The sequence below is a fragment of the Talpa europaea genome (genome assembly GCF_964194135.1).
Source record: "Talpa europaea genome assembly, chromosome: 8".
Classification (NCBI taxonomy): Eukaryota; Metazoa; Chordata; class Mammalia; order Eulipotyphla; family Talpidae; genus Talpa; species Talpa europaea.
In genome coordinates this window covers 122,090,514-122,105,881 of record NC_140075.1, presented here as the reverse complement: position 1 = coordinate 122,105,881, position 15,368 = coordinate 122,090,514, and positions in this window count along the sequence as shown.

Sequence of the window (15,368 nt, the reverse complement as noted above, 5' to 3'; positions counted from 1 at the left end):
GGCCGCGCAGACGCGCCCCCCGCGCCCCCCGGCCCCGCGCAGCCCCGGCCGCCTCCGCGCCCCCCGGCCCCGCGCCCCCCGGCCCCGCGCAGCCCCGGCCGCCTCCGCGCCCCCCGGCCCCGCGCAGCCCCGGCCGCCTCCGCGCGGGGACCGGCCCGGCCAGGTGCGCGCCGCCCCCGCGCCTTTGTGCGGCCCGGCCGGCCGCGCCGCCCCGGCCTCCGCGCTGCCCCCCGGGCCGCGGGCGCGCAGGTGCGGGCGGGGAGCCCCGGGCGCCGCGGCGCGGGCCGGCGGCCTTACCTGCGGCTCGATCCCCGCTCGGCCCGGCCCTCCCGCCCGGCCGGCGAGCGCTGGGCGGGGCCGCCGCCGAGGACCAGCCCGGCGCGGCCCGCACGCTCGCGGCAGCCGGGCCGAGCGCACGGAGAGCGGCCGCCGGCGGCCTCGCGCGGCGGGTCCCTGACGTCTGCGGCCCGGCCCCGCCCGCCCCCCGCCCGGCCCGGCGCCCCGGCCCCGCCCCCGGCCCGCCCCGCGCGCCCCGCCCGCCCGCGCCGGAAACCAGGTTAGGGCGCCAGGTGCGCGCGCCCCAGCCCCGCGGCCGGCCGCCCCGCCCCGGGCCCCGCGGGCCGTGCAGGCCGCCCCGGGGGTCGGCGGCCCCTCCGCGCCCGGCCCGGCCTGGCCGGGGCTCGAGCCGCGCCCCCAGCCCGCGCCTCGCCCTGCGCCCCGGGGCGGGCGGGGGTGACCGAGGGGCCGAGTCCCAGCCGCCCTCCCGGGCCCGGCCGGCCGGCGGGCGCGGGCTGGAGTCGGGGTCCCAGGTGCCCGCCGGCCCGGGCCGCGCCGCGGGCCGTTCCCAGAGCGGGCGCCGCGGAGGGGCGGCGGGTGTCCGGGCGGCGGGCGGGGCGGGGCGGGGATCAGCGCCGGGGGGGCCCGGCCCGCGCCGCAGTGGACGGCGCCCTGGGAGTGGGGTGAGGACGGCGCCGGGCGGGGCCGGGCCCTGGCGGCTGGGCTGGCCCTGGGGTCGGGGCCGAGCCCCCACGTCCACGCGGGCTCCGCGGGGGGGTCGGACGGCGACGCCCGGGGTGAGGCCCCTGACGGGAGCCCCGGCTGTCGGGGGCGGTGGGGGAGGCAGGCGGGGGCTGGGACCTGCGCGGCTCACCCGGGAGTTTGGACCTGGCCCAAGGTCGCCCGCGGTGGCGGCGGGAGGGCTGCTGCGCCGCCGGGGCTGGGGAGGGGTTTCTGAGCTCCCTGCGGGGCGAGAAGAGGCGGGCCAGGCCCCGTGTCCACCCTGAGGCCCTGGGCCCGCAGAGATGGGGCGGGGGGGAGAGGTGGGCATCCAGGTTGGGCGGCGCCTGTTCCACCAGCACCCTGCGCCTGGAAGCCCCGGCCCCACCCCGTCCCTGGCTTCCGGGTGCCGCTGGCTTCCAGCCCAGAGGTCGGGAATTTGCCCTGCAACCTCCTGGCCTGGCGCAGACCTGGCTGCTCACCGAGGCCCCGCCCGGCCCTCCCTGGATGGGCAGCCCCACCCTCAGACTCAGCGTCCTGCCAGCGTCACCACCTCCGGCCCCCACCTGGGCAGGTGGCGCTCCATGAGGTCTTTCTTCTCCTCGCCTCTTCCTCCCGGACTTGACTTCCTCCAAGGCAAGGGACGGGGAGGCAAGGCCATGCCCAGAGGTCCACCTGGAACCCCTGCTGGCCAGTCTGGGGAACAGGTGAGCTGGGCACAGAGGTGGAGAGACCCGAGGACCCTGAGCCGCCTGTGGAATCTGGGGTGCAGGTGGAGCGAGGGGAGCAGCTGTCATGGCTGTGGTCCTTCCATATGGAGGGACCTAGGGAAGGACAGAGGGAGCCAGGAGACCTGGAGAGGGGCCCAAACTGACCCCTGCAGAGGCCCTCCTAGCCCCAGAGACAGCGGGCCCATGGGGGAGGGGAGCCACAGGGAGGGGATCCTGGGGGCCAGCAGGGGGCCAGCAGTGGCCGAGCCCCGTCCCTGCAGGGAGGTGCTAACCGGGAGCGCAGCGAGGGCCACGTGGGGCTGCTATCCCACTGATGAGCAGGACAGCCCAGTGGAGCAGCCGGGCTGGGAGGACAAGGGCCTGGGGTCAGGGGCTCCTCCGGGGCTCAGGTGAGGCCACCCTGGGCCAGCGAGCCGCTCCCAGCAGGTGCCCCAGTGGCCACAAGGCAGGGACACGGCAGGCACCTGCCACGCAAGGCGGGTCACCACGGGGCCGTCCAGGAGGGCTAGGGCAGCGAGCACCCCTGCTGCACGCCAAGCCAGCGGGGCTGGGCCCCCACATGAGGCCCGGGGAGGCAGGCGGGGCAGGGACAGGGCAGCGGGGGCTGAGTCTGGGTGGGGAGACGGGTGTGCGATGCGCATCGGCCCGCCTCGGGGTGACTGTGGTGGGGCTTACATTTTGCCACAATAATTAAAAAAAAGTTCAAAAAAGCAGGACGAGCTGGTAAGGTCCTAAGGAGGTCACTCTAGGCCGCCCTGGGGGCAGGTGCTGGAGGGCCCACTGGGGCGGTCTGAGGCCTCCAACAGTCACTGACCTGCAGTTGCTGGGTATGTGGGGGCTGTCTGGACACAGGGGCGAGGCAAGGCCCACCCTGGACCTCACGCAGTGAACAGCAGGTCAGACGCAAGGAGCCACTGCAGCCACAGTGCGGGGCGGCCCAGCTTCTGTCACATTTTTTTTTTTTTAAGATTTATTTATTTATTCATACAAGCACTGGGCACAGTCAGAAGCGCGGGAGGGTGAGAGAATTCACCAGAGCCAGAGCGGGGAGCAGAGCAGGCAGAAGGACCGAAGGACACTGCTGAGGGGAGCAGCGGGCGGCAGGAGAGGTCTGCGCGCCATGTGGGACCCTCCTCCGGTGGCCGGGGAGCAGCTGGGGATTGAACCGGCGCCGTAGAGGCTGCGGGCAGCTTCGCAACCCATCGTCAACTGCTGCACCACAGGGGAGGCCCTTCTGCCTCATTAAAAAAAAAAACTAGGGTGCAGGCCAGAGTTGGGGGGGGTGAGAGGACACCCCAGAGACAGCAGGGAGCAGAAAAGGCGGATCTACTGAAACCCACGGCTGAGGGGAGCAGTGGGGAGACAGGAGGGCCGCTCCCTGGCCTGGGACTGGTGCTGCAGGGGCTGCGGACAGCCCCACGGCGCTGGGCTCCCCCTGCACCCCCGGGGAGGCGGTTCTGCCCCGTTTACCGAGTTACAAGTTGGGGCATTTTGCACAGAAGCGACCTTGGCGGCCGAGGAGCGGCCAGAGCCGGCGAAGCCGAGTGTAAACCCGGGCGGGTGCGGGGAGCGCCGGGGTCCTCCGGGAGGCGCCGGGCTCCGGAGCGGGGTTGGAAACCCCAGGCGCCGTCGGGCGGGCAGGCCTCCAGGACGGCGCGTCCAGCCCCCAGGGCGAGACCGGCCCGCGGCCCCGGAGACGGCCCTCGGGCTCCGGCGGCCACGCCCGCCGTCCACCCAGCGGCTCCGCGGCGCTCTCGGGGCTCAGCCCGTCCAGTATCCACTGGGGGCGAACCCCACGCCCAGCGGGCCTCGCGCCGCGGGCCGCAGGCCAGGCCGGGGCGAGCAGCCGCGCCCCCGCCACTGGACGGCGCCCGAGAGCCCGCCGAGCCCCGCGCCCCGCCGGCGCCTCCTCCGCGCAGGGCTGGGGATGCTCACCCGCCTGGCGGGACCCCTGGAGCCGCCCCCTCGGCCCGCGCAGCGCAGCGCCCCTCCCCGGCCGTGGCGGCCAGAGCAGGGAGTCCTGGCTCCGGGGGAGGGCGCGGGCCTGAGCAGAGGGTCTGACAGCCTGCCGCGTGGGCGCTGCCCCCAGGACGCCGCCCCCTCCTGAGGTCCAGTGCAGCTCCAGGGAGCCAGAGGGGCAGTGGGCTGGGGCCCAGCTCTGCCCCAGATGCACCCCAAGCCACGCTGGCAGGGCCACCTGCCCCAGCGCCTCACCCCGCCTCCCTGCCCCCTGGCCCCGCGGTGCTGCCCAGCTGCACAGTGGTCCTGAGCTGCCCCGTGTCCACTGCCGCCTTCTCTCCCAGCTTCCGCGAGCCTTCCTCAGGAGGCCTCACTGGCCACTCCTGGCCGGGCCCTGGACTCACGCTGTCATCAGGCACCTGTCACGCTTCTCCCCAACCTCGGTGTGGCCGGGGGCCTCCATGGCGGGAGACGCTGGGGGGGGGGGGGGCTGGAGCGCGGGGTCCCTGCCTCCAAAGTCACAGACGCTGCCTGTCTCTGGACTGCCCGCGACCCCACTGAGGACCAGGCCAGGAGGGGCGAGGCAGGGCTCAGTGGGGTTCCCAGGGAGGAGGGGCAGGGCAGGGGCGGCCCTGTGCCTGCTGGCAGAACCCCAGCCTGGCCATGCGCCACCTCACGTCCCGCGGCCACTCGGGGGGAGGCCTCTGACGGCAGGCGGCGGCCCAGCAGTGGCTGGCCGGGCTCCTCCACACACCCCTGCGGGGCCAGGCCTACAAAGCGGGGCTCACACTGGTCACCGGCTGAGGGGTCACCCGGCGCAAGGGCTGCTGTCACCCAGGTGGGCAGGGCCCATGAGCAGTGGCCGGCAGGGCCCATGAGCAGTGGCCGGCAGGGCTCTGGTCGGGCCAGGCAGGCAGGCGGCAGGGGCAGGGGCGCCACCCCTGAGCCAGGTGGACGAGACCCGCCTCCCAGGACCATGGCCTGGCTCGCCAGCCGTCAAGGCTGACGCCCCCTATGGCATGGACGGAGGGGCCTGGCGAGTCGTCAAGAGGACAGCGAATCATTCCTCTGCCCAGCGAGGAGCGCCCAGCCACAGAACTGGACGGTCTCGGTCGCGGGGGTAGGGAGCGAAAGCCACGAGGGCCGACAAGCCCCTGGGGAGAATGGCCCAGAGCAGGCAAGGAGAGAGGAGGCGGCTGCCCCGGCCTTGGAAGCACACAGAGGGCCCTGCATGGGGCAGGAACGCCAAGGGCGGACACCGCTGCGCGGGGCTTCTGGGGGGGAAGCGCGGCCACTGAGGGCAGCGCAAACGGCAGGGCCCAGCCGGAGGGCTGGGGAGGCTCTGGAGCAGAAGCCTGGAGACCACAGCAGCTGTGTACCCCCTGCTGGGCACCCCAAGCCGGTGAGGAGGTGGGCGCAGCCGCCTCTGCAGGGAACAGCCACTGACAGGCCCCAGGGAAGGACGGCCGAGGGCAGGCTGTGCAGCAGGCGGCCCGGGCGGGCGCCCAGGCCAGAGCAGGCACGCGGGGAGCGGATGAGGCGGTGCTGGACACCGCGGCAATGGCAGGTATGAGCAGGCAGGCCAGGTGGCGCCGGATGCTGGCCACCCCGCACCCTCGGGAGGGGGAGCGGCCCTGACAGGCCCCGCCTCAGCGGACGCCCGGGGCTGGGCGGGCAAGGGAGAGGTGCCGCCGGTGTGGCCGGGAAGCCGTAGGTCAGCTGCACGCACCGAAGAGCCCAGACGGACATCCCCTCCCGACCAGGGCTCCTGCCAGGAAGTCCAGCCCGTCGCGGGAACTCTAGCGCCGGCAGGGGCAGGGGGAGGCTCGCTGGCCGCAGAGTGGGCGTCGCGCGGACAAGCCCCGTTCTTGGGGCGCGGCACTCAGGCCGGGCTGCGGGCTGGGCGCTGCCTTGAGCGCCAAGACCGTGCAGCAGACAAGCCAAAGCTCAGCCCTGGTGGGGGCTCTGCTCCAGGAAAGGGGCGCTGGAGCGAGGAGGTGAGCACTTGTGAAGTGGGTGGGAGGGCCAAGCACCAGAGGCAGAAACATCCCAGGGGAGAGCAGGAACCGCGCTGCCTGTGCTGTCGGAGTTCAAGCTCTGATCCCACGGGAAGCCTTGCTTCTGGAACTACAGCCGGTCACGCAGGGGACAAATGGGGTGAGGTCCCTGTTCCCAGGGAGGAAACTCAGTCCTGCAAGGGTGTCATCCTCCCCAAAGCAAGACAATCGAACATGACCTACGAGAAAATTCCAGCGGCTTTCCCCACAGAAACAGGCCAGTCCCCAGATGCAGAAGGCATTGCGGGGGGTCCCACATGCCCAAAACAGTCTTGGAAAAGAATAAGGCTGGAGAGGGCCTCCCCGGTGGCGCAGCGGTTGAGCGCTGGGTTACGAAGCTGCCCGCGGCCTCTGCGGTGCCGGTTCGATCCCCGGCTGCTCCCGGCCAGTGGAGGAGGGTCCCACATGGCGCACAGACCTCTCCTGCCGCCCGCTGCTCCCCTCAGCAGTGTCCTTCGGTCCTTCTGCCTGCTCTGCTCCCCGCTCTGGCTCTGGTGAATTCGCTCACCCTCCCGCGCTTCTGACAGTACCCAGTGCTTATATAAATAAATAAATAAATAAATAAATCTTTGGGAAAAAAAAAGAAATGTGCAGGACCAAAATAACGAAAACAATCCTTGACTGGGAGACGCAGCCGGAGACCTCGCACGACGTTGAGCTTCACACAAGCAGCAGCGACCAAGGCTGAGCAGGAGAGACGGGCTAGGCGCGGGCCGCGTCCAGGAACAAGCCCTTGTGGTGCTCCCTTACCCAGGCCAGGCCCGTCAGGGGGAAAAGCCACTTCCTGGCAAGTGGCACGGGGGCGCTGGGCCCTCTGTGCAAGAGGATGAAGCTGCACCGTCACGTCAAGTCCAAGAGCAAACTCAAAATGCATCGAAGACCCACGTGGGGAGCTAGAGCCATAAAGAAACTCTCAGGACAGTCCGTGGCCTTGATCAGGAATGTTCCCTTAACCATGACACCAAGAGCATAAGCAGAAGAAAAATTTCACTTCCAAAAAATTAAAAAATGTGATTTTCAAAAGACACTATCAAGAAGGTGAAAAGACAACTGTGTGTCACAACAGGGACACACAACTCTTCAACCTGCTGATGATAAAAAGACAAGGGACCCAATCAAACACGCACACGACAGGCCCGGCCTTGCCCCATGAGGACAGATGCCTAGTCAGCCCAGAGGGCTCAGCGGCTCTGTGGTCAGGGGACAAGAGCCTCACTCAGGCCCCCTGGGAGGGCGCTTGGCACAAGAGCCTATCATCCCCTGCACAGATTAACCGCAGAAGGACCATGCGACCTGGAGGCTTCGCTTCCAGGTGGAGACACAGGGCCTAAGACAGGGGCGCCATCCACGGGCGTGGGAGCTCGGCACAGCCCCCCACAGGCCGCCTGAGAGAGAGACACGTGCCCTCAGAGGCTGAGTGGACAGAGTGCATCCCTGCGTGGAGCACTACTCAGCTGTGAAAAGGTGTGAGGCCAGGCCCAGGCTGTGCAGGGCTGGCAGCATGCTGCTGGGCGGGGCAGCTGGACGCCAGTGTTTGCTTATTTTCATGAAAATTCCAGAAGAGGCAAAGCCAAGGAAGCAAAAGCTCATCAGGGCTGGCGCAAGGGAGCAGTGAGGCCTAGGGTCCTTTCAAGGCGATGGAATATTCTGGAATTGGACTGTGATGCTGGGTTGATAGTTCTGCAACTCCCTGAATATACTCAACCTACTGAGCCGCACACTTTAACAGGGCAAACCCATGGTGTGAGAAGGACACCGTGATTGCTAATGTTTTGAGAACCGGAATTGGACGCGTGTGGACTGTTCATGAGCAGTGCCCTTTCCAGCAGGGACCTGTGGTCTGCATATTGTGCTTCGGCAAGAGGATATAAAGGGAGAGACAGTCCACACATACTTATTGCCACCAAAAGAACATGCTAGAACAACAGAGGGCTCTACCCCCAAAACGCAGAGGGTGGAAACCACCTGGCATCACCAAGCCAGCCTGGCCTCCCGAAGCCACCACAGCCCTCCTCTGGGCCGACACAGGCCCTGTGCACAGGACAGGGCCTGGACACTGGCCCTTGAATGACCCCCAAAGCCTCACTGCTGCAGGCTGCTATCCACCAGAAGCCTCGCCGACAGCACAGCCAGGGGTTCAGACAAAGCCTGCAGGGCGCTGAGGACCGGTGTTCTTATGCCCAGGGAGCTCGAGGACAGAAGACGCCATCGAAACAATCAGAAGGTAGAGAAATGCACTCACGACGCTGGGTGCACTTGTGGGGTCCACCCCACGTCCACAGGCCGCGGCACCTTCTGCCTGAGAGTCCATTCCCATGAAGGTCGGTGGTGGGCAAAGCCAAGTGGGGGGGGGGCAACGGTCAGAGGTGGGGCCTGGGGCAGCGAACACAGCTGTGCCACAGGAGGGTCTACAAGGTGTGCACAGGTCAACCCTGCCTGTGTGCTGAGGCTGAGCCTGCATCACCCCACAAAACATGTGAAAGATGGAAGCATGAGTCTTAGTACATGTTCCAGTCAATTCTTCTAAAGAAACGTGACAGGGGCCTCCCTGGTGGCGCAGGGGTTAAGTCTCAGCGCTATGAAGCCTTTGCAGGCACTGTGGCCTGAGTGTGACCCCTGGCCAGGGAGCTACCCACAGGGCGCAGCCCACCCTCCTGTCTCCCCGCTGCTCCCCTCAGCAGTGGGTTTCAGTGGATCTGCCTGTTCTGCTCCCCACTCTGTCTCTGGTGAATCCTCTCACCCTCCCGCGCCTCTGGCCTGTACCCCGGTTCTTGTATGCATGAATAAATAAATCTTAAAATAAATAAATGAAAGAAACGTGACAGCTTCCTCCTGGGGTCCCAGGCTGGGGGCTCAGAGCTCAAACTCCCCCACCCTGTGGCCCTAGCCCCTCCCTGGCCACCTGGCCCATCTCTGAGCCAGCCCCCGACTGAGCACACCCTCGCGCCCCTGGAGTCCCGGCCCAGCCCCTCCCTGCTCTCCTCTCCTCTCCCCTCCCCTCCGGGCCCTGGAGCATCAGCAGGACGAGCTCCGGGCCAGGCCCCAGGCCACTGGGCCGCAGAGCAGAGAGCCGGCCTGTCCCAGGTTTCTTATTATGAGAGACAAATAATAAGTGGGTCCGAACCACTGCTTTGGCCAGAATTACTGCAGCTGGAGGTCGGCAGCGCTGCGAGCCCGCTGGAGCCAGCGCCACCACGGCCGCCACCCCCCACCCCCGCCCGTCAGGCCAGAGCTGCGGGGGCTGCAGGCAACGGTGACACCCCCTGCACTGCTCCGGCCCCGCTCCTTCCAGCCGGGCTGGCGGGCAGGAGGGCGGCGGAGCCCCGGGAAGGCGGGCGGGATGGGCCGCGGCTTCCTCCAGAACGGGCGCGGAGGCACGGGGCAGGGGTGTCCGGGGTCCACGAACCCCGCCCGCGAGGACGCGCCTGCCCCGCGGGCTCCGAGCGCGCACCCCGGGGTTCGGAGACGCGGCGGGGACTCCCCATCCCAGGGCCGCCCCGCGGCCGGAGCACGTGCGGGCGCCGAGGACCCGCCGCCCCGCGCGGCCCAGTGCGCAGGCGCGGCAGGGCGGGCGCGGCGCGCGGAACCTGAGGCCCGCGACTCCCGTTTCCGGGGGACGCCCAGGAGCGGCGCGCTCGCGGCCCCGGTGACGTGTGAGCGGCGGCCGGAGCGGGCGCGCATGCGCGTGGCGCCCGGCGCCCCCCGGGAGGGGTCGGCGAGGCGAGGGCCGGACCCCGGGTTCCCGGCGCCGCGGGCGCGGAGCCTGCGGGCGGGGCCGCGGCGGGGCGCGGGGCGTGGCGGCGGGCGGTGCAGCAGCCCCGTCGGGCCGGCAGGAGGCGCCGGGGGCAGGCCCGGCGGGGCGCAGGGCGGCCGGGGAGGCGCGGGCCCGGGCCGGGGCGTCGCGCCGGCCGTGAGACCCCAGACCCCCGGCCCGGCCCCGCCCGCGGCCTCCCGAGCCGTCGCTGGCGCCCGGGGCGACGCTGCGGGTGAAGCGCGCCCAGCAGCCGGCTGGAAGCGGTGCGCGTCGCGCTGCGTGTAGCGCGGGGCCGCGTCAATAAAGTCGGTGTTTGCGGGTCACAGAAACCCTGGACTTGGAGAAGGAAGCGGAATGGCAGCGGCTGCCCTGCCGGGGCCGGCGGTGCCCAGGCCCGAGGCACAGCTGTGGCGCCGCGGGGCGACGGGCAGCCACAGGCAGGCGGAGGGCGCTGGCCCAGCCGGAGGGTGGCCTTGCCCAGCTTTGACCACCTGCCAGCTAAAACTACAAGGATCTAAGACATAAACATAAAAGAAGTGACGCCACAAAAATGCTAGAAGAAAATACTGGGGAATTCCTCAACGCTGGAGTGGAGACGCCTAAAAGGCAAAAGGAGAGGGCCGTGAGCCGAGTCACCCCGAGCCGCCAGGGGCCCTGAGCACGGGGAAGACCGACCCGCCGGCACAGACACGCTGGGCAGGGTCTGAGCCTGGTGAGGCCAGGAGGACATGCTAGGGGAGATGGGCACCAGCGAGCGAGGAGGTGCCTCGGGCAAGCCCGTAACAGCCCCCCGGGCCACCCAGGGGCCCATAGATCCCGGCGGCACAGCCGCGCTGGCCCCTGCTGGGAAAGAAGAGGCCACCACGGACCTTGCCGTGCTGCAGGGAGGACTGCGGGGAAGCAGCGGGTGAGCGCCTGGTGTGCCCTGGGCGGCGCGGACACAGGCCGCTGCTGTGTTCAGAAAGCGAGTGTCAGCAGGACTGACTGTAACCGGCTGGAGGGGCTGGGGGCAGGGGATGGCACAGGAACACACCTGAGGGGCCTTCAAGTCCTATATAGCTTTAATGACAGAGCAAAGGTCAAAACAACACTTGGGGGAAGCACAGAGGGGGCCTGTCCTGGGGTCGCCCTACGAAAGAGCAGGGAAGTGGAGGACACCGGTGAAGGAGGCGGCTCAGCCTTCGGTCTCCGCCCGCCCACATGAGCCGGTCACGCAGATGAGCTGAGGACTCGAAACCTTCCCCACCGGGCAGCCACCAGGGCCTGTCCCCGGAGCAGCCCAGACGCCAGCTGTCTACTCTCTGATATCCTCCCAGAAACCCAAAGGTGCGCAGGCCGGCGTGTCCTCTGTCCCCTTGTGGCCAGGGGGGAGGCTACCCCCATACCTGGTGCCTGCCCTCAGGGTGGATTCGCTGCCATGGGCCGTGCAGGGCCAGCCGGGGGCCGGGGCTGGCGTCTTGGCCCATCCAGGGTGTCGCTGTGGCGAGCTGCACCGTTACCTTCGTCACAACGCGTGTTCCGAGGACTGCGGGCTGATTCCAGGGGCCGGGTGGGGCTCTGGATGGCAAGGACCCCTGAGCCAGGTGTGGGCCAGTGCGGCCTGCTCCGGTGTGTCCCCACTGCGCCCACAGAGGGGTCATAAAGTGGTTCTCTTTGCCAGTCGCTGCTGTTTTCTTTCTCTAAACATTTAATTTTTTCTCATGTAGAAGAACTGGGGTACAGGCCAGAGATGGGGAGTGGGGAGAGGGTTCACCAGAGACAGAGTGGGGAGCAGAACAGGTGGATCCACTGAAACACATTGCTGAGGGGAGCAGCGGGGAGACAGGAGAGGCCTGCTGCTCCCTGTAGGGCAGCTCCCTGGCTGGAGATCAAACTCAGGCCGCAGCAGTGACCACCTGAGGCTGACCCCTGGGCCACCTGGGAGGCCCTAGACCTGTTACTGTGGAGTTTCAAACATGAGATTTCTGAATGCACAGTAGCCGGGCTGGTTCCAGCGGCCGCCCCTGTGGCATCTGGGCCCTGCTGGCCACTTGCATGGGGCGCGCACAGACCCTAGCCCAGTTAGACACAGGCCACGCCTATGCCGTGCACACGCCCGAGGTTTCCGAAAGTCACCCCCGCTGTCCCCCGGAGGCCGCCATGGCTCTGGTGTCCGTTGTGGGTCGCCTGCATCTGCCACACTCGCCTCGCATGGGAAGCTGGCGCGCCTGGCCCCGGGAGGGCAGGTGCTCTGGGAACCAGCTCGCCTCGGTTGGGCTGCCAGTCACATGTGGGTGCTGGGCCACCCTCGCAGGACGGTGGCGGTGCTGCCCCTACCGGGTTCCCAAGTCCCTGCTCCGTGAAGGCCCCTCCCTTGGGATCGGCCCCCACCAAGCCCAGCCGAAGACCGGCCTCACATGCCGCAGTCCCGCCTGCGCCTCCGGGCATCTTTAAAAACATCTCCCCCCCCCCCCCCCGGAATGTTCATGTGTGGGGCAGGGGCCAGCCGGCCAGGCTGCTCTGCTGGGCTGCAGGCTGTGCTCCCACCCTCGAGACTGGCTGGACAGACCCTCTGGGCCCCGCCCTTCACCCCTGGCTGCGGGCAGCCCCTGCCGGGTGCCGTGTGCTGGCCAAGGGCTGTGACAGAAAAGGAGGCCGAGGACCTCAGGCATGGGAGGGGCTGCTGGCTGAGGAAGGCGGGGGGCGGGCAGGGGGCCGGGTCCACCGTGGCCCTGGCCAGCAGGGCAGGCGTGGCCGTGGCCACCGCCCCAGGCAGAGCGTATCCAGGCTGGAGCATCCCAGCACCCGGAGCACGGCTGCCTTTGGAAACAGACCTTCACAAAGTCAAGTTGGAAGGGGCCCGACATGCCTGGTGTCCCCGAGGACAGCCTAGCTCACGCCGGACGCCCCAAGGGGACAGCAGGCCACCTTGGGGGTGGTCGAGAGTCCCCTTCAGCCCCGGGCTCCTGCCTCCAGAGCCTGGGGCTGGACCTCCATGGTGTAAGCCCCGCCGCATTGCTGCCGCACACGCACTCCATGCATCCCGGTCTCGGTGCAGGCCACCTCGGGGCCCATTGCGGATTTGACACCCGCTCGCGCAGAGCCTGAACCTGGCTCCTGGGCCCCCAGAACCACTGACCGCTCTGGCGGGCTGGAGCCTGCAGCGACCTGGACACCATGTTGCGCCTTGGGAGACCGCCTTCTCCAGCTGTGTGGGCTCCCCTCGGCTGCTGCCCCCTCACGCCCTGTGGGGGTCCAGGCAGGAGCAGGGCGAGGAGGTAGGGGCTCCCGGGGACTGATGCTGTCACCCCAGCCCCACCGCAGCCCGCGCCCCCAGCAGGCGCCCACTCTGCTGCCAAAACCTCTGCCTGGTGACCCCCTCAGCCTGGTACCCCTCACTGCCCCCCGCCCTGGTGCCCCTCACTCTGGCGGCCCCCTGCCATGGCCGCCCGCATCCCGGTGCCCCCGCCCAGCGCAGCTGCAGAGTGGCGGGCATGGCCGCAGCAGCACTGCCCTGTGCCCCCTGCTGCCGCTGCCCCCATCCCTGCCTGCAGAGCAAAGGCAGTGGCCAGGGGACAGGGCAAGAGGGGTGGGGCCCGTAGCCCCCTCCCCTGTGGCAAAGCAAGGCGTCCTCCCTGGCACCGACTGACAGGTGGGCGGGCGTGGCCGGAGGGCACAGACCCTTTTCTCCTGCTGGGGGCGGGGGGAGGACAAAGGGCCACAGAGCCAAGGAGACACCCTTGGCCAGACAGGAACGGGGGGGGGGGGGGGAGCCCCGAGGAGTGGACCCCTCCCCCGCACTCCTCACCTTACAGCAAACGGCGGTCCTCCCGGGACAGCTGAGATTCAGGGGTCGGTGTCTGGGGAACCTGCCGTGAGGGTCATGGTGGTGAAGATGGGGGTGGAGATGGACATTGGCGGGGACGAGGGGCAGTGGAGGAGCTGGGGGCGAAGGTGGTGGAGCTGGAGCTGGGGTGATGCGGCGGAGGAGCCGGGGGTGATGGAGCCGGTGACACAGGTGGTGGAGCTGGGGTGGGGGGTGGAGAGCGGGGGTGGGGTGATGGAGGTGCCGCAGCAGGTGACTGGGTGGAGCCGCGTGGGGACGGAGAGCAAGGGAGGTGGGGGGGGTCGGGCCACCATGACCATGACAAGGAACCACCTGGGCTTTTAGGAGGGAGGTGCTGGGGCCAAGGCGGAGGCTGGCGGGCGGAGACCCGCACCCCTTGCCCCCCCATCCCCAGGTCCAGCTGCAGCCTCACCTGTGAGGGTGTCCATCTGAGAACCCTTGGGATGTCCACAGGAAGAAACCCACCAGGGAGGGCGTGGTGCCCGAGCTCAGGGACGGGTGACACTGGGTGTGAGGGGCGGGCAGCTGGCTGACCCCGGGGGAGGGAGCCCGAGGGCCCCCATTCTCTGCTTAGTCATGACCCCCCCAGGGCCCCTCAGCCTCGCACTCTGCCCTGCTGACACCTCACCTCCCACCTGCCGCCCCTCCCCGGGGCCCATCTCCAGCCGCCCTGAGGCTCCCGGGCCTTCGGGGACCCTTCTGGACTACCCTCCGCCGGCCCTCCTGGGGCCCCAGGGGACGGGGCAAGCACCAGGCTGGCGGCTCGTGGAAGGCAGGCCCTGGGCCTGCCACTTCAGGACCCTGGGCCAGCCCTAGGCCCTTCTGTGCCTCAGGAGGGTGGGGGTACAGGAGGCTGATGGCTTCAGTGCCGCAGGGAGCTGAGTGTGAGCACAGCTTGGCAGAGCTGGGGCTCCCCAGAAGCCTCCCCCAGGGGCTGCACTCTGCAAACCCACAAGGGCTTGCCTTGGGGGTCCGGGCTGGGAAGGCCTCAAAGGACGGCCCAGAGCCACTGTTGAGCATGGCCTCTGGGAGCCCCCAGTGTTGGCCAGGGCCAGCTTAGGGCAAACACGGGACCCTGCCCCAGTCCACCAGCGGCCAGGGAGCCTCAGGGAGCTCCCAGGAGCAGATCCCCCAGCCCAGTGGGGTACAGGACCCCAGATGGTCTCAGGGCCAGGTGGAATACCCCAAGTCCTGTCCCCACCTAGGTCCACCAGTGACCCTGAGGGATGCAGGCACAAAGGTGGTGTGCAGGGGTGAGGGAGGGTGGGCGTGGGGGGTCACGGGGGCAGGGCTTCTTCTGGGGCAGGGGTGGGAGAGAGGACCCAGGACCCCAGAATCAGGGGTCCTCCATCTAGACCCCATCCAGCCTGCCTTCCCTCCCCCAAACCTGCCTCTTGGGGCTCTGCTCCCCCAGGTCAGGGCTGGGGGTCGACCTCACGGGCACAGTGCCCAGGACGGGGCTCCCAGGGTGCCCCCGCAGCCAGGAAGGAGTGCGGCCGCCTTTGCTGCTGCTCCCAATAGGACCAGGGTGGACGCCCAGGTGTCTTGGCAGCAACGCCTGGCCCACAAGCCTGCCCGTACCCCCTCCCTTGTACACCCCCCCCCCGCCGGGCGGCCCCAGCACAGCCCTCAGCGTGGCTCACGGTAAAAACCCGATGCGTCTCTGCAGGGACACGAGGGGTCTAGTACCCGGACGGGGCTTCTCCCTGGGACCAGCATCTGCCCCGAGGGGGCCCTGGGGCAAACCCGGCTGGACACACACACACACACACACACACACACACACACGCGTGCGTGTGTGCATGGTCGGGAGCACAGCCTCCCGGGGTCTGGGCGGGCATCCCAGGCCGGCCGCCCGCGCCCGGAGAGCAAAGGCCGCCGCAGCGGACGAGGCCACGGGTCTCTTCACTCCAGACCAGACGGACAAATAAATATGACGTCAAGTGTTGGCAGGAGAAGAGGAAATAACTTAGACGTGGCCGGGCATCCCCAGCACGGTGCCCCTCGCAGCCTGGAGTCCAGGGGTCCAGGGGCTGCTGCCGAGG